Source organism: Argentina anserina, chromosome 6 (genome assembly GCF_933775445.1).
Source record: "Argentina anserina chromosome 6, drPotAnse1.1, whole genome shotgun sequence".
NCBI lineage: Eukaryota > Viridiplantae > Streptophyta > Magnoliopsida > Rosales > Rosaceae > Argentina > Argentina anserina.
Window position 1 is genome coordinate 13,078,045 of NC_065877.1, and position 19,393 is coordinate 13,097,437.

At 37.5% G+C, this 19,393-nt stretch overlaps 2 protein-coding genes across 17 annotated transcripts in view; one reads left to right on the forward strand and one right to left on the reverse strand.

The window, feature by feature from the left end:
• LOC126800175 (prolycopene isomerase, chloroplastic) overlaps positions 1 to 19,393 on the forward strand; it is an 81,784-nt gene that overhangs the window by 48,494 nt on the left and 13,897 nt on the right. The window lies entirely within an intron of this gene.
• Positions 1 to 19,393, reverse strand: part of LOC126800170 (ABC transporter G family member 22) — an 80,372-nt gene that overhangs the window by 42,374 nt on the left and 18,605 nt on the right. The window lies entirely within an intron of this gene.

The following is a 19,393-nucleotide window of genomic DNA, read 5'->3' on the forward strand; positions in this document are numbered from 1 at the left end:
TATGGTCTTGATAAGCTTTATCAATAGTTTCATGCCTTTGTAATCTAATACGCAGATCAGTCTAAGTATTTGCAGTAATGAGATGATCAGTGCTCATTTTATGCTCTTTGAGTCTTCTACCAAGATGACCCCAATCATTGTACCCATCATTTGCTAGCTGACCCCGCATCGGCCTCGTTTTAAACAAGTTGCAACAAAAACAGAAAATCTTATTAAGTTTCTTCTAGTACACAAGCCACTATCTATCATACTTCTTTTTATTCCCTAAATACCAAGTGTAGAATCTTGAACTGAAATGTCTATTGAACTTGTCTGGTGGGCCACTCTCTATGGAAAGATCTCTAAGAGGACCATTTTCTACTAACAAATCTACTAGGTTTTTATCCGGGGCATCCTAAACTCTAGAATCAAAAATATTCACTGAAGTCTCATCTGCATGATTTACATTATCATTATGCTCTGCATCATTCTCAATTGCATCATGACCCAACCTTTTGATTTTCATTTCATGAATGTATCAATACGGGGCAAAGACTTAACTAACTTGACTTCTTTTTTCTTTTTCATGTGTTTTGCGTAACCCATAAATCTTTTCTTTTAGGAGGCATATTTCTAAATTCAAGAACTCAGTTTGAATAAGAAAACATGATTCACTCATAGCCGCTGCTCCTCCAAAGTTTCAATTGCCTCAATTCTAAAAAAATCTTGACCACCACAACCTTGCAAATTGAAATTCCAAATGCAAACAATTAATAACCAGTACTCGTGCAAATATTGATCAATCTGTAAATACAATCGAGTGAATCGATCTATCTTACCTGAATCAATGAGTGGTGATGGTTGACTTGTAGCTGATGAGATTTGAGATCATCGCGACAAACTGAGAGAGAGATCAAAGAGAGCAAGAGACATATGAAGAGAAGAAGAGGAACTGAGGAAACAATAAAAAAATTATGATATATGTTGATCGGCCTCCACTAGTTCACTACCCCAAAAATATAATTCTTTATTCGATTGGACAATTTGTCCATAAAAGAAACAGTGAGATGACTATTTTTAGCTACATGGTCAAACTTGATGTAATAAAGGCCTTATATATTGCACTTCTTAGTATTATTCAATAGAAAAAAATGAAGAAAAAAAAATTGCGGCCCAGCTCCTTGCACGTGTGCAAAGCCGGCTCTAGAAGAGTTAATAATATTTGTATGAGAACCTGCATGTTCATAGTGAACCTGAACTCTTTTCTTCTAGCTCTTTTCATGAATGTGTGTATGCATGGGAAAGTAACAATGCTTTTCTATAGGTTGATGTATATGAGAGTAGCATCTCCTAGTGTCTACTATTCGATCAATTACATATAATATTGTTGTAAGAATATATTAATTGCTCTTAAAATATTAGAGAAATATTATTTCATATCTCTACTATTATAAAGCCAACACTCTTCAAAAATCACTAAATTATGTTTTACCAAAAATACCTTTTTTATCAACCACAATTACACAAAATAATTATTTTTTAAAAATCAAAATGAATAAGCCTTCAAAAACCAAATAGAACATATAACGACAAATAAAGTTTGATTTACAAAATGACAAGTACGATAAATTAACGTGTGTATCGCATGGGGTATGAGTCTAGTAAACCTAATGCACCCTCTTTTGACCTTCAACATCAGGAATTGCTCACTGGCTGACATATAAGTAAAGTGCAAGAATTCCATATGGTTAGATATAAATGGAGCCTCAAAAATGGGTTTATGTGCTTGCCACCCCACCTAGCGAGCTAGTTATCACAATATTTTGTTGTTTTGCTGCGTGCATGTTTGGTACCATATGGTTTGTTCAGCCTCAAGGGGTTGTATAAATGCTCTTGCATGTGCAACATGATCAAAGAACGCCATAGCTAACTAGGAAGAGAACAAATTACATATCTTCTATTGATTTATATATAACAACACACTACCATTCATATTTTCTCTGAAGTAATGCTAGGTGACCCATAATTTGATAGACCATTTAGAACCCATCATATGTGACAAGTTATGTGGCAAACCTATGTCATAAATTGTTATTCATTTATTAATTCTATTTTTTATAATTACGAAATCCCTTTTTTAACTTTTCCTAATTTATCTTTTTAACCTAATTTATTTCTAAAATTAATATACCTCAGTTCATGTTCCTCCAGCCTCCGTTCCTCTCCTCCCTCCTCTCACATGCGTATTCTACTGTTCTCATATATATTTGATCGATCACAAACTAGTCTTCAATTAATTGGTCAAGTCCTATAGTTGAACAGGTTTCCTGATCACAAGAACCTCCTTCAAAACGTGGTTAATTTTGTTTTTTTGCCATCGTAATGAGGGTTCAAAGAAAGTGGAATTTGATTTAGATACAGAATGTTTAGGGTTTTCTACTTTTCTTCTTTGATCGTGCTACTTTTTTATAATTCTTGTTTCTTTTTATTTTCAAGATAAAATTTTATCAATAATTCTATTGGATATTGCATTTGCTCATCGATGAAAGTTGTTCTAGCTACGTTCTTGTCATGACATATATACTTCACCAAAAGACGCTTAATCATGAAGGAGAAGGATTGAAGGTAAAATGATTAGTCTTAATTATGCTGTGTCGGATCATAGTCTTTTAGCGTAGAGAAATTCTTATAATATATTGGGTGTTTGCTTTTTAAAGGATTTTTCAACCTCAAAAAGTGATAATCCCAAAAGAGTATGTATACCATCCAAAAGGCTAATGGAAACATTTTAGTTCCACAAAAATGTTTGATTAAAGGTATGTATTCGAGCTCTATTATTTTCTTGTACATATTATTTGTTTAATACTAAAAATTTGATCTAATGCAGGTAAAGCATGCATGTGATCTTGTTCCAGGCAATGGTGACCAAGAGCATAGTGTAACTTAAAATTGAGCTTGGTTGGAGTTGATATATTAAGTTATTTTCACATAACATTTTTTGTATTAGAGACATGATGTGCTCCTTTTTTTTTTGGGTGGTAACATGATGATTTCAATTTTAAAGCTGGGGAATTGAGCATATATCAGCAGTTTTTTCAATAAAATAGTTGGAAACGCCCATTGGTATTTAGGTAGCATGAATAAGATCATGTTGCTCTACATCATGTATATCATTTAAAGGCTTTTGGGGCACACATGATGACAATGAATTATTTCAAAAGCTGAAGCACCCAGCCGATGTGATATTTATTGCACGTCCTAGATGCACATTATATATATATATATATATATATATATATATATATATATATATTCATGTTATACAATCTAATAGCATCAGAATGCAATTAACCATGCAAAGCCTAGTCTTACATATAAGACAATAAATTAATGTCTAACACACTGGTTCTTGTGTAGCTCTCAAGGTTTATGATTCTGCTTCTTATCCAAACAAAAGAAAAAAAATTGTAAAGCCGTCTACACCCTGTATATGATCCGGCCCTATATATGTTCTCCTAAATTATGGGCCACCTAGCATTACTCTTTTCTCTGTATTCCAAGAATATGGTTGTGGCGTTTTGTTTTTTAATAATCATATTAAACTTTGACAATTCAAGGTGGGAATAAGCTAAACTTATGTGCAAATATCATAATGCTTAATAATGCAATACAATTACTGTTGTTACTTGCTCTCAAAGCAATGCTCTCTCACGCTCCCATTTCTATCAAATTTTGAGGAATACACATGCGCGGTCTGCTATTTTTACTTTGTTATTCGATCGATCTCCTAATTTTTTGACAATCTCTTTTTCTAATAAAAAAGAGAGAAAATGTTAAAAATAGTACATGAACTATTGCCCATTAAGAATTAAAGTTATTTAATTTTTAAAACTATAACATAAGTACATTAACTCGTGAATTTAACAAACTCTGGGCATACACCGTGAACAACTCACTTACTTTTCATGTTTTCTGTTAGTTTCAAAAGGGTAATCCTGTCTTTCGAGGAATAGAGATTTTTTTGGTCGAGTCTCTCCCTTTTTCGTCATCCCTCTATCCTTTGTCACCCGATAATTGAGATGGTCTGATTTATATATGAATCCGCTAGCAAAACAATGATATCCACGAACTCCGACAGCCCCGCAACTAGAAATAGCAACCGTCACGGCCCCTTTGGTGGTGATTTTTTAGTTTTGGAGGCTTGAGTTCCTCAAAAGCTTTTCATTTTGTAACCTTCTAGGAATCGAAGATAAAAGTTTGACCTGATTGGGTATTTTGGGGTTGTTTATGCGGGTGATGGATGAATAAGGTATATATGAAACAAACTATATATGTTACTCAAGTTCAACAAGATTATAGAATTAAAACTAACATAAGGTGGAAATTTGGGATCTTTGATATCTGGTTTGTGTGCTTTGAGCCCAGCAATATGGATAGTAGTGAACCAGTGATTGTCTAATTAAGTATCCCTCAGTTAGTAATAATCTCAATTGATGGCTTACTTTTCGTAATCATTTGGTTACTCACTGATCTTGATATATTATATATCAATTTATGTCACGATATCAAAATTTCGAGTATGAAACTCTAAAATCGAAGTCATGAAAAACTCTAAAATAATCTCAAATAAATCGAAATCATCTTATCATCACAGCGTATCGTTACTGAGTTCATAGAGCATCTCAGTCAAATTGATTATTACAAAACCAACATATAATTCAAGCATTATATCAAATGGAAGTGTAAAGTCCTCTCAATTCTCACCACAAATTACAACAAATGAACTTCGAAATCTTCATACTAGTTATTCAATTCTGCTAATAAACACATGTAGAGTTATCACCTACACCATCGAATAGGTGCATCGGGATTGTAAACACAAACCCGGTAACCTTTGCAGCTCGTATGGGTAAATCAACAATATAACTCGTATATAAATACAACAGAAAAATACTGAAAATATTTAATTATAAATGTACTCATGAGTCATTGGACGGCCCATCTGGTTGTCCAATAATATCTGAAATATAAGTGCTCATGAGAAATCTGGCAACCCATATGTTTACCTGAATACATTTATAATACAGGTACTCATGAGAACCAGATACTCATTTGTTACCTCTCATGCAGTACACCGCCAGACATTGGGCAACCATCTGTTACCCAATATCCAAAAATATGGGTACTCATAAGCCGATAACACATCCGTCATCTCTCGCCAGTACACCGGCATATAGACTAGAGCTCTAATTGTATCGTAACTGTCGCCCGGCCAAGGCTAGGTTCTGACATGCCAACACGTCCGAAGATAATAAAAACGTTTTAACATAACTCAAGTTAAAATCACGTACAAAACAGTTCTCACATGTTATTGTACAACACCAAGTGACATGCTCAAATAAAATAAACATCAATGCTATAAATGAACTTATTTGAAAACGGAAATATGACAGTATATAATATAGCAACCCATATATATGTATCGATTTTACCAATTATACACATCCACAACCCACTATATCATATACATATCATAGTTCAATCTTTTAAAATATGTGTGATTATGAATCTCCACTAAGGGTAGATTTATCACTGTGATATTTTACTCACCTTATATTCATGAGCGTAATTTTCACAATTCCGCGAGCGAATCCTTTACTTGTTGTGTCGATCACCTAGAATGGATAAGAAGTGATTTAGAAACGTTACGTAAAACCTCAAATGCCAAATAAGTACTAATGTTTTACTGTTCAGTAATTTCCGGTTTTTACGAAATTAATGTTCACGTAAATACTATTTACATATTGTTGTTCATGTACGTACTGTTTACGTATTATTTTTCATATACTTACGGTTTACGTATTAATTTTCATATACATATTGTTTACGTATTACTCATCAAGTAAATACTAATTACTGATTTACCTTTCAGAAATTATGTTTACAATTACTGTACGTAAATCACTTTTACATTCACTGTACGTAAATTATTTTTTTACATTCACCGTACAGAAATGACTTTTTACAAAAAAAAATTCCTGTTTGAAAAATCACTGTTCACGGGCCGCCGCACGTGGGGTTCACGCGCCTCCCCACAGTGGCAGCGTGCGGAGCTCACGCGCTGCTCAAACCGGCGCGCGTGGCTTACCCACCGCTACTCAAAACCTCTCCTTTCTTCCTCTCCTCCCCTTCCATGGCCCAAGGCCGCCTCTAGCCCATCTCACCTTCCCTCACGCGCGCCTAAGGAGGCGGTATTCCCTCCACCTCCTCCGACTCCGATTCTCCACCAAATCGCCACAATTTCAACCGAATTCAATCTCAACAATCATAATAAACACACCATTACCTAGATCGAGCCTTGAAGCCACCGGAATGTCATCGGAGAGACTTGGACCGACTGTGCTCGATTTCTTGGTGAGGAGCGGTGCGATCTCGAATCCCACTCCGATCGCAGGTGGTACCGAGGGTGAGGGGCGGTGGAGGAGTGCTAGCCTCATGCCCTGGCGTCGTCGGAGGAGAAGCTTGGACAACGGCGAGTTTGTTGCAGGAATCGCTGGTTGTCGGTGTGGCTTCTCGGCAACGAGGGAGGTCACGTCTTGCCCGGGAGAGGGAGGAGTCGAGAGATCGGCGGCGAAATTTTCTTGAAGGGGAGAGAAGCTCGGGCCAAGGGGAAGAGCTACGGGGTGAGGAGAGAGAGAGAGAGAGAGAGAGAGAGAGAGAGAGAGAGAGAGGGTTTCTGAAATTGGAAACCCTAGTCCTTAACAATTCCTTTTTATACCATTTTTCAAAATCAGAAACTAACTTCCGTCGCTAATAACTTTCACATATGACGTGCGATTAGAATTCGTGACGTGTTCACAAATTCGTATCGACGAGCTCTGCAACTTTCGTGAAGGAAGTGTTCGGAAATGAGCGACGGAGCAAAAGTCGACTCCCGCGTTGTGGAAACGTAACGTTTTTCCGATTTAGATTTCCGAAGACAGTTCTGTTTTCAATTTGACGACGTCACGAAGCGAAACAAATGCGGTAATTTTACAAATTTTATTAATTTCTAAGAATTCAAATAATTTGATTCCGAAAAATCGGGTAATTATAATTTATAAAGGCTAATCGGTGGAGGAGGATTTACTTGGCCGGATGGGGCCGGGTATGGTGGTGGTGAGAAATCTCAGTCTGAAAAAAAAAAGGAATCAGTTATGAAAATACAGTTGTGCGCATCATTTGGCGAAGGCATAACGGAAACGGTATTTACTGATCTTGTAGTTTTTGAAACTGATATACATTAATTCTCAATGGACAATATTTCATGTACTATTCTTATTAACATTTTCCCTCCCTAAAAAAGAAGATCAAAGGATTTCTGTTGTGGATAAAAAGAATGATATTATTGATATATATGATCTATAACAGCAAATAATAGTCTTCTTGTAAGAATGAAGGTTAGGGCAGTGGTTTCTGAACGAAGGCTTCTCCGATGAAGATGGACCATCAGTTTATAGCTCTGAAGAAAATAGGTGTGGGCAAAGTGGCCCCAGAAGACATTTTTGGTGGTGTACGTCCTGTTTGGACAAAATACTGGTGATCGATATAACTGATAAGGATCGATCAACGCCAGAGGTGCTTGTACGTTGGTCGATCACCCTTGTCCCTCCAGCTCCTTTGGTCCACCATATACTCACCTCGTGGCAGCCAATCTCTTTGATTTCATACCCAGGTTCTGAAACTCGAACTATATTATAGTGTGCAACTGTTTTTAGGGTTTCTGCAGAGGTTAATGCAGTTTAACCTGATCACTTGGCATGTTTTAGTTTGTTAATTATGGGTATCGACGTTACATACATGATGTTCAATGGTGAGAAGAAAAAGCTTGTATTTCTATATTATACATTTGAAGTCCGCATAAGGAAATTCACCTCAGCTCGTTCGAGTTGACCAAGTCTCGTACTAAAGGCATTTAAACTCTAAACCCTAATGAATCCAAATTTCTTAATTGATTTTTAAACCAAATTAGCTGTACGTGTCGCATGTTTGATTTACCAGAGACTACGACGCTTGCTGAAAACCTAATCAAGATACATGAATCCCCTCCATTCTAATTAATAGAGATCTGATAATGATATCTGATAAAGGAATAATTCGTCGGATTACGTACTGATAGATCCTCATAGTCTCATACACAGCAGTTAGCTAAGCTAACCGGCCAGCCCCAAAGGGCATGGGCGGTGCCCTCCTGGACAGGGAAAGCCATGTGAGAAAGACGTGACTGTGATTGAGCTTAGCCATTAGGAACCTTAGCTAGCTGCAGTGATCCCATCGATCTGAAGCATCGATGGTGCTTATGTTCGTATTAGCTTGCAATTTTTGGCAGTTCACCAGCATTATTACAACTAACCACCATATCCAGCAGCTGTCCGATCCATATTCATTCGCCACGTGTATGACCAGAAATGGGATTAACCGCAAATTCCATGACACGTTGACTCAACTCACGTACGTAGCAAGCAAATCTTTCCACTCCTTTATGGTTCTTTCGGCTCTCGATCAGGTGCGATGCGCATGCATGCAAAGTCGACGAAGAACAAGAAGGAAAAGAATTATGAAGTTCAACGTCAAGCACAGAAAGTTTTGCTAATTTAAGGCAGTTCTGCTGAAACAAAGCCAGCACATATTAAAGGGATTGGATAGAGGAAAACTATTTGGGAATTCACTTTTCTTTGTAATTATTTATCGAAAGAAAAAAAATTCATCAGTTCCATATATATCTTGATATAGCAAATTCTTATAAAGTGTTTAAATACGTCTACTCGATCACTTAAAAACGCACCGTAGTACAATTTATGTACCTTTACTACGAGTCGATCTGTTAATTTCTTGGTCCCCCAATTTAGTACAGTTTACATACTTTTCAGGATGCCCCTTACAGGTTACAATTTCAGCCTAGCTAAGTCATTCAAAATTCCAATTGAAAGGTTATTATGTTCATTAGTAACTCATATGGAGTAAATATGCATGTATGGAAAAGTTAGAGACGCCTAAATTCACTTCTTATCGCACTTATAGTGTACCTCAATCGAGTCTCGTCGGGTTGAAAAAAGTCCGAGGAAGTATATATGCAGTTTTTTTTTGAAATGAAATTAGGGTATTATCATCGATCAGTTAAACAAGTTGTAGTACAATTAGTACCGACTAAGCTCCATTTCTTATTTGATAGAACTCGAACGTAATCACCCCTAGTGATTCCCAGGGATCGGAAGACGGTAATGGTGGCAAATTAAAAGGAATGGCAATGCGTAAACTGGGGATAGAAGTGGCAACGGCACTAGCAACTGTCTAGTAGTGGACCTCGTACGTGGTTATTGACTAAGAAAATTGACCCATGCTATATAAACTCAAATGCACTCAATTCTAACACAAACAGGATGCACCTCAATTCCCCTTACAATAAACAGCAACAGAATTTATGTTATATTTTCTATGTTCTATATCATTCGATTCGCTTTACCCTAGCTTTACCTTCCCACAGTCCCACTTATGAGCCGTCCAGTCTAAATGTTGGTTATTAAGAGGTGAGAAATCCGTGTTCTTATTTCATCAAAAACAAAAATCCGTGTTCTTATTTTGATTATTAAATGGTTCCCATGACACAGTCCCACTAATCTTTGTTTGAGCCAACTCCACGTATCCCACGATGGCATTAGTGCAGTACTATCACTGTGCATAATTGATTGGTTAAACCAAGAACACCCACAACTTACAATTTAGTAATAGATAATGAGTCCAAGGCTCCAAGCCGAGCATCAATCTACTTATGCATGATTTCATAATACATTAGTGGATTCAAGTCATCCAACCACGGAATAGGTTGCCCATAGTCAAATTGACAAAAATAAATTAATAAATAACTCAGACGTGTGGTCAAAATAGTAACTTATTAGGTTATTGTCTCACAACCTCTTAATGACATCAGCACAAGCTTCTAATGGTAAAACCGTAAAACGCAATAATGCAAACTGGCAAATCGACCTCTTCATGGCATATGTAAACGAAAATTTTTTATCTAAAAGAATTCGAAACTCTTCAAGGCATATGTCGAAATTAAAGATACAAATTTTTTCACTAGTCTAATGCTCTCAGAACTCGATCGAACTAGCTACTTTGGAAGGGCAGAATTAAGTATTTTATCAGATCATAAAATTAATGATTTGAGAAACTTGTGGTGTGAAGCTGTCTAGAATCCTCCAGGATATTCATCCTATTGATCGTATCAGTACGTCGATCTTTCTTATTGTGGGTATATATAGTTAGCAAATTCAAAATTATTTTCTGCGGAATACTAATCCTAGTTAGAGAAGATATACACCGGCCTGATACATATTGATAAGATCGACATTTCATTCTAAAATGGTGGTTGAATTTAGAATATTTAGCAAAACGAACCACGTCAGCGAGATGCATAAGATCGACTCGAGGGGGAAAGTACGTGGTACGTATCTGACTTGTGAACAAAACAGGTACAAGTTAAGCAAAGCTAGATTATCACAATATATACACGTTCGTACACAAGCTAGCTAGCTAGCATGATACGATATATGGTGTCCACGAGGGTTTGATCCTTTGATGTGCCATATGAAGCACGCAGCAGCGATCAAGAAAAAAGGCTATCATACATGGGACTACACCTGCATCCACCAGCCTGTATCTCTTCATATCGATCTGTTTTATTTTGAAAGACGAATTAGAGTGAAAAAATGAAAAAAAAATTAGACGTTTACAGAGTACGTGGTCCAAATAATGCAAAGGTGAAATTGACAGTAGGAAATATGAGTCAATGGTAGGGACTCAAAGCTTTTCGTTTCTCTTGTTCTGTTTTCGACATCGTCGGAGAAAAGAAGGCCTGAAAGTGAAGGATGAATTGAAGGTTGGTGTGATGCAGATTTTAGAACGCGTCATAGCAAAAAGATGGTGTCTGTTAGGTCAAGTATCATGTGTCTGGGCCAATATTAGTTTCATAGAAAACGTACATGTCTAACTTGATCCATGCTTGAAAAATTTAAAAGGAGCATTACATTTATGATCCAAAATTAATCATACACACACATATAGATCATCCTTTCAAAGATTATCTTCGTGTAAAAACATAAGCCGATCATAGCCACGAATTCATGAATGCCATGTAACATTCAGTTTTTGAGTTTGTGATATTTAGGTTATATTAACGTTGTTGGTGTTATATGCCCTTATATGTGTGTTTTTATCAGACTTGGTTTATGTAGCAGATATATAAGCTATACATTGTTGTCTCAAATTTATCGGGAAAGTTTAATGGATTCGTTAAGTCTAAACATCTTTTAAAGCTTTAGCATCATTAATATATATAACAATTTTTAAAAAGATAGATCATAAAAAATCAATAAGAGATTGAAAATTATAATTTGGTCAACTAGTTAAAAATCTTAAACTGTTACCCAAGAAGTTAGCTAAAATTACAAAAGTTGTCATCGCGCAAAACCGCATCCAATCCCTCAGACCCTCCCTCCTCAGTTGCCTCACCTCACCTCCATCACCAAAACCTAGTCCCTCTCCATCACCGACGGGTTCAACCTTGTCTCCGGCCTCAGTCCTCTCACCCTCGCCGTCCACGAGCCTAATATCCACAACCTCATCCACATTGCTTCTCTAAATTCCAATTAGGCCACCGTATGGTGAATCTTTGAAGCCCAGATCGATGAGTGAGCAAGGCATGTGCCACCCTTGTCCATCGTCAAGCCTTTGTGGTGCGTAGGATGGTATCAGAGGCGTGGGGATGCAGGATCAGTGTCGGAGGCGCGAGGTTGACATCGGAGGCGCGAAAATCTTGCTCGGGCTTGGTGAAGGAGGAGGTGTCGATAGGAACGAAGATGGTGAAGGATGCGGTGGTGATGAGGTCGGCTGTGGTGGTTGAGACGATGTGGTGCTGGTGCTGCAGCCACCACCGAGGATGTCCTTGAGCTTGGGGCCGACGCCATTGAAGGACTTTAAAGAGAAAGAGGTGTCCAAAATCATTTTTTGGGTGACCTTTAGAAATTCCTTTATTTTTTTCGTTTTTCGTTTCTTAATTGTCAGTTTTTCATCCACTCTCGTTCACAAAATTACCATACCGAGTTACAACATCAGTCACACTATATCCCAGAACAATGTTAGTGTGATAGGTAGTGTGACATATAGTGTAGGTGACTAGTTTTCTAGTCACAAAAGTAGTGTGACTCCAAATGTGACGTTTAATGGTGTCATTACTAGTGTAACTACCAGTGTGACTCCTAGTGTGACTCCTAGTGTGACTATTGGTGTGACACCAAGTGCGACTACTAGTGTTATTTCCGATTAGAACATAGAAGTAGTCACAATGTCAGTCACAATAGTATTCACAATGGTAGTCAAAAGTCCAAGTCAATCTTGATAGTGGTTACAAAAGTTGTGTGACTCATAGCGTGATTACCGATGATTCCTAGTGTGAGTATTAGTGTAACCACCGATGTGACTACTAGTGTGACAACGTCATAATTGATATGTGAATCGTATAGTTGATTTGAGAAATTTAAGATCACATAACAACATACAAATGTTCGTTAATTCTACTCATTCTTTTCTTCTTCCTTTTTTCACATTTTTTTATTGTCACAACATAGTCATACTACTAGATACACGGGTAATCACACTACCATATACATAAGTAGTCACACTACCAGATACAGTGGCAGTCACATTGTCGTTATTATAACAACCAGTGTGACTACAACTGTGACTGTAGTGTGACTGCAAGTGTGACACTTAGTGTGATTGATGGTGTGACTGCAAGTGTGATTTGTAGTGGACAACATTATAACTACTAATGTGACTCCTAGTGTGACAATCACACTATTAGTCACAATGACAGTCACATTAGTATTTGTAATGACAGACACATTAACAGTCACAAGTGCAGTCACACTAATAGTTACAATGTCCATATTCTAACTACCAGTGTAAGTAGTAGTGTGACACCTAATGTGACTATATCCGCTAGATGTCGAGAGAAATTTGTAAAACCGTGAAAATTATGTTAAAATTCAAAAGAGATCGATATGATTGTGCGAATAGCTAGAATTATGGAGCCTTAAGCTCTTTAGCCGAAAACGTTTGGAGCACCACCATGGACAACAACAGTCCCTTCCACAGATTTCTGCACTTTATATGGTGGTCAATTCGGAGTGGGTATGATATCAAATGAAAGAGGAAAAATATATCTTTCCAACAGTACCAACCACATTCAAATTCATCGCTAGATAACAAAGTTATGACTAGAATAAGATGAATAATGAAAAAAGAAGAAGAAAAATAGTGAGAAATGTCAAAACAGTCCGGAAAATATTTAAAAATTAATTTTTTTTCTAATCTTGTTTGAAACTTGTTGACATTTTTGTAATTTTTAATTAAATGTAATGACCATCTTTTAATTAAATTTTTTCATTAACTTTTTTTAATTTAAGATTTGATTTGGTACTACACAATAATTTACCCTTTTGAAAAACACTCTAGCCTGGGGTTTTGCAAATCTCGACAAAATGATAGTTCATATCCATGGCTGATCAAACTCTTTCTCCTAGTTATGGTGGCTCTTCTTCCTATCATGGTGGATCCTTTTCCCAATCATCTGGATCAATGCAAGATATTTTGAATCCGGAAGGACAAGCGGCGACTTCTTCACGTCATTCTTTTCTCATGGAAAGACTACTTGGTCCCAACGCTAGGTTTCCTCGTTACAAAGGAACCATCTTAACAATTTGGCGACTTCGACATGATCTGGCCATCCACAATGCTTGTGACCGCTTCTTGTTCTAATTTGACAAGGTGGCAGATCGAGATCATATCTTCTCGGGCGGCCCATGGTACTACCACAATACTATGTTAATATTGAACAAATAGGGGGGAACTCACCGGTGGAGGAGGTTCCTCTATTAGAATTGATGACATGGGTGGCCAGTGGCGGATCCAGGAAATTTTCCCAGCCAGGGCAAAAATTACATGTTACTTGAGCAGGTCCTTGTATACAATAAAGTTAATAAGAGTTTCTTGTTTTTAGTCAACTATTAGTCAGTTTACATAAGTGACACAGAACAATGAAAAAAAATTACTATTGAAAAGAGGCACAATCAAGCACATATATCATACATAGAGTGCATTGTAGTACAAATAAGGTTTAAGAAAACATCTAGTCGTACAAGAGTAACAATACAATATAAAGCCAGTAAAACTATATCCAGAAGCCATGTTGTTTTTAAAATTCTCAATCAACAAAAGCTAGTGTTGCTGATTTTACTTTCCAAACTTAATAATCCGTAAGAAATTAAGATATTCTAATGAGCAACGCAAACACCCACCACCATTGAAGCAAACACATAACAAACACTTTTAAACAGATAAAGTGACACCATTTGACAATTAGCTGAAGATAATCGAGAGAGAAATTCATTCACCTAAGAACCCCAACTAATAACACCGATCTGCTTGATCCCCTTGAAGCATCCGACATCAAATGGAAAAAGTCCCTTCCTCCTTTCACAATATATTGCAATCAATATCAACCAAATAGCATATATCATACACTATAAATATATATCAACCCAAATAAGATAATCACAACAAGTTTATGTTAACAATAACTAAAGTGCTTTACTCACAATGCACTATTTTTCGATACTCAAGTTCTTATAAATTAAACTAAAATTAGATAAGTGAATCAGTAAGACCAATTATGAAATACTGAAATAGAGATAGAGAGAGCAAGACCTCATCGTGACCAGCGAGGTTGATCTTATCCTTCTTGAAAATAGAGGTCTTGAAATCAAGCGTCAGAGGCGTCTTAATCGCCAACACTGACACCATACGAGCTCCGAGAGCGGAGCCGTTAGCCGCATTAACAGCAGCAGCAACGCGAGTGGCTCTGGCCCAGAGAGGGTTGAGAGACTTGGAGACGGAAGAAGAGAAGGCGAGAGTGGAGGGAGCCGAGGGATGGAGTCATGGAAAGAAAGAGGAAGTGGTGGCTGCCATTGTTTTTTTGACCAGGAAGAAGAAAAGTGAGGACCAAGTCATAAAACCAAAACTCCTAAGGAGTTGATAAGTTGTCCACACTCCCTTTTTTTTTCTTTTTTAGTTACAAATGAAAGTACGTCGTTTTGGGTTCTCGACGTCGTTTTTTGGGCAAAAAGTAGAGACAACAAAAAAAAGACGCGCAGTTGCACCGTACCTCCATCTATCGCCGGATTCTGCCATTTTTATAGGGGTTTTCTCCAGAAAAACGTCATACTCTATGCCCGACATCTCGCCCACACGTGGATCTGCCACTGTGGTATGTGGGTGGCTATCTTGATATATTGAAAAGAAACTAAACCTTCTCTAAAAAAAAACAGGAAGAAAGAAACCTTGAATACAATTACGAATCTCTAGAGAAACAAGGCACTAATTGATCTTTTCAATCCCTGAGTCCTGGCTGATCTCTACAATAGTATTCATCACTAATCCTGCTAATTTATGTAAGACCAATATTAGTACATATTCACTATATAGACTATGTTGTGGATTAGACGTAACCGCATGATAGGATTGAAGATCAGCTACTAATATGCCTACTACTCATGTTCATCTGTAACCCCTTGCCAAAACCAGTGTCTTCCATCATAGCCACGAATTCACTGTAATCGATGCGCCCATCCTGAAAATAAACACAAGCCGATCAACAAAATTTTCCTCGAAAAATTTCATCAAATGGCAGCAAATTTAAGGGAAGAAAGAGTCGAAAAATATCAATTATGTTAGCAGGAAAATGAGTGGAATTACATTATCCTGGTCGACTTCACGTATCATATCGTCTAATTGCACATCGTGTAAACCAAACTTCTCGCAGGCTTGTTGCAGCTCATCTCGAGTAATGTACCCACTTCCATCTTTGTCAAAGTATGAGAATGCTGCAAACAGGTGATCTTCCTTCTGGACCTTGTTCAGGTGGAGCATAGCTGCTATGAACTCACCATAGTCTATGGTGCCACTATTATCCACATCCGCCTAATAAACGTTCAGGAAAAGAAAAGCATTCATCAATCAGAATTTTAACAGTTGGTTTACAACCATGTAAGTCTGGGATTATCCATCCAGATGATCTTGTTTTTGACACGACTAAAATGGTCAATAAAAACTATTGAAATTAAAGAAACTAACATCATCTATACTCGCATAGTTGCATCCCCATACTGTCATCAGTCCTTTGTACACAAGTTGAGCAGTACTTATTTCATGTTGCATATCTATTATCAACAGTGGTCTCATGTGTATTTTTTTAATTACAAGACTAGAAATGTACACATCTTTAGTAGTATTGAGATCTGACACTTCCCATTCAACCTGTTTTAACGTCATCTACATACGAAAATTCTAGTGTACGTAAACTTTAAATAAAGATAAAAAATCAAACTGTAAATCAGATGACACAACTGTTACGAGGAATTGAAGATAGCTTGGCCTTAGCCCTCGAACCAATAGTATTCAGGACACAAGAAGACTATTTTCATCTTAGGAAAATGTACTAATTTATTTCTTTTACTCACTCCACAACTAATTAGTTCTAATACGATATAAAGCCAGCACAAAAAAATCACCAAATTATGAATTTTTAAATTTACCTCTTTGTAATTTTACCTCATATAGACATACAAAAAATTATGTAAAAACACATATGCTTATTCAATGTGTTTTGCTGAAATTATCAGTCGTAGAAAACATAATTATAAAATGGTTATCTTTTAAAAAACACTTCAAACAAAATTATGCAAACCAATGTAATGAAAACATGTGCATTGCACGGGTTTGAAGCTAGTACTATATAACTAGAACAACTCCAATGTTGATACAATGAGGTTCATTCATTCCTGAAACTAATATGCTTTCATTTACTTACAAACTTCCAACCAAGTGTAAAGTAGAGAAAGATTATTAAAGCGCCAAAAAGAAATATATAGATGTAATAACCCTAGATTTTTGAAACGATATTTGAATTGAATTGAATTCCATTAAGTTATTAAATTCAATTAAAAAGGAATTGATTGTTTGCAAACTTTACGAAACGGAAACGGAAACGTTCCGAGAACGTTTGATAAGAAAACGTTACGTTTCCGAACGAATTTATCGACTTTTATTCCGTCGCTCGAAGTCGAAAACTTTCTTCACGAAAGTTGTAGAGCTCGTCGAGACGATCGCATGGACATGTGACACGTTCGAATCGGACGTCGGATGGAAAGGTTATTAACGATAGAAGTTAGTTTCCAATTTGGAAACGGGTATAAATAGGATAGTTTGTGAATTAGGGTTTCCAATTCAGGAAACCCTTCTCTATTGTTTCGCCGCCTCCCTTTCTCTCTCCCTCCCTCGCGACTCTCTCTCCCCTACCTCTCCTTCCAAGCCGGCGATTTCCCTCCAACCGCCTCCGTGCTTGACACCGCCGGTGTCACTGAGACCTCGTGACCACGACGCAGCGATTGGTAGTAGCGGCGACGCACCCCGAGCGGGGATCGAGCAACACCGACGGAGATTGACCTCGGAATCTTCGAGTTCGGTGTGGCCGGCATCGCAAGAACTCGGCGCCACCACCACGACCTCGCTCCTTCCTCCGCGACACGAACCTACCCACGGGAGACTCACCTCGAGCAGCGGCGCCATCGATCGTCCTTCCTCCGAAACCGAGTCTCACGGCGACTTTTAGAGCTTCATCGAGGGAATCCGACGGTCCAAAACGTCGATAGAGGTAATGAATAGCTTCGTGTAATTGTTGTGATGGTTGTTGATGATTGTTGGAACGTTTTGGTTGGATTTGAGGAGATGGGTGGGTTGATGAACGCCGCCGCCTTAGGCGGCGCGTGTGGAAGTGTGGGGTGGTGTAGGGGCGGCCTAAGGCCGGAGGGAAGGAGAGGGGAGAAAGTATGAGAGATTTGAGGTAACGGTGGCGTGCTACGCGCCGTGGTTAGCCTCGGCGCGTGGGCCCCACGCGCGGCCCGCCGGAGGTGGCGCGTGTGCCTCACGCGCCGCCACGTGCGGCGGTGGGAACAGTTTTGACAGAAGGGTATTTTGGTAATTTACTGTGTACGGTAAATGTAAATGTAATTTTTATTTACTACGGTAAATGTAATTAAATTTTACCTTCGGTAAATGTAAATATAAATTACTTTCAGTAAATGTAAAAAGTAATTTTGTAAAAAGGTAATTTAGTAAATTTTATTTACTGAATTTGTATTTACATTTAAATCGTATTTATACGTACAGAAATACGTATTAATATTTATACGTACAGAAATACGTATTAATATTTATACGTACAGAAATACGTATATAATATTTATACGTACAGAAATACGTATTAATTGTATATTTGTACAGTATCCGGGAATAGTAACAGTGAATAGTACCACTGAACAGTAACTTCGTAAAACCGAAAATTGCTGAACAGTAACCGATTATTACTGTTTCGGCATTTAAAGGTTACGAAACGATTCTAAATTCTTCTCTTATCTTTTCAAGGTGATCGTTAAACCGAGGAAAGGAATTATCATCGGGAATTGTGGATTTACGTTCGAGTCGTTAAGGTGAGTAAAATCTCACTGAATTACGAATCTACCCTCGTGGTGATTCGACATTTTTGCAAGTGTGTTTATCAAATGAATTATAACATGTATATAATTTAGTGGACTACCTATATACAGTATAATGGTAATAAGTACATATATATATATAGTTCATTAAATTACGTAATGTTATTAATTCATTAAAATGGTCTTTACTGTGTTGGTGATAGCTGCTTTCCGGGGCAAGGTGTTATAGCTGTATCCTTCTCAGGATTAATGTGTGCTCATCGAGTAGCTGCTGATTTAGGTATTCTGAAGGCTAAGTTCTATTTAAAATCATATACATATATTTTAACTTGTCTTCTACTAAAAGCTTCGTTAGTTTTGAGTTCATGGTAAGAGTTGGGGTCAGTGTGTTTTGTGACTAAAACCTTCGTAAACGAGTTATCTCATCTTGCCATACAAGTTTATAGTGTGTTTTTTGACCAATACCTTCTTCTCTATACCGTTGTTCTGGTTTGAGGCTATTTAATCCTCACTTTCTCAGTAACCCTTGTGTCTACACTTTTAGTGATCCTATATTATCCTTGATTTTTCCTCTCTCCCTCCCTATCCCTGCCATCATCCCTCCTCATCTCTTCCCTTTCATTCAAGATTGGAAAAGGGGCCGCCACAGGTGCTTCCGGTATGCTCTTCATAAATACAAACAAACATGGGTCTGGCTGGTTTCTCCTCCTTTCTGGTCAGACACTGCTGCATTTGATCAGGGTGACTGTTTCTTTTGTGTTAGA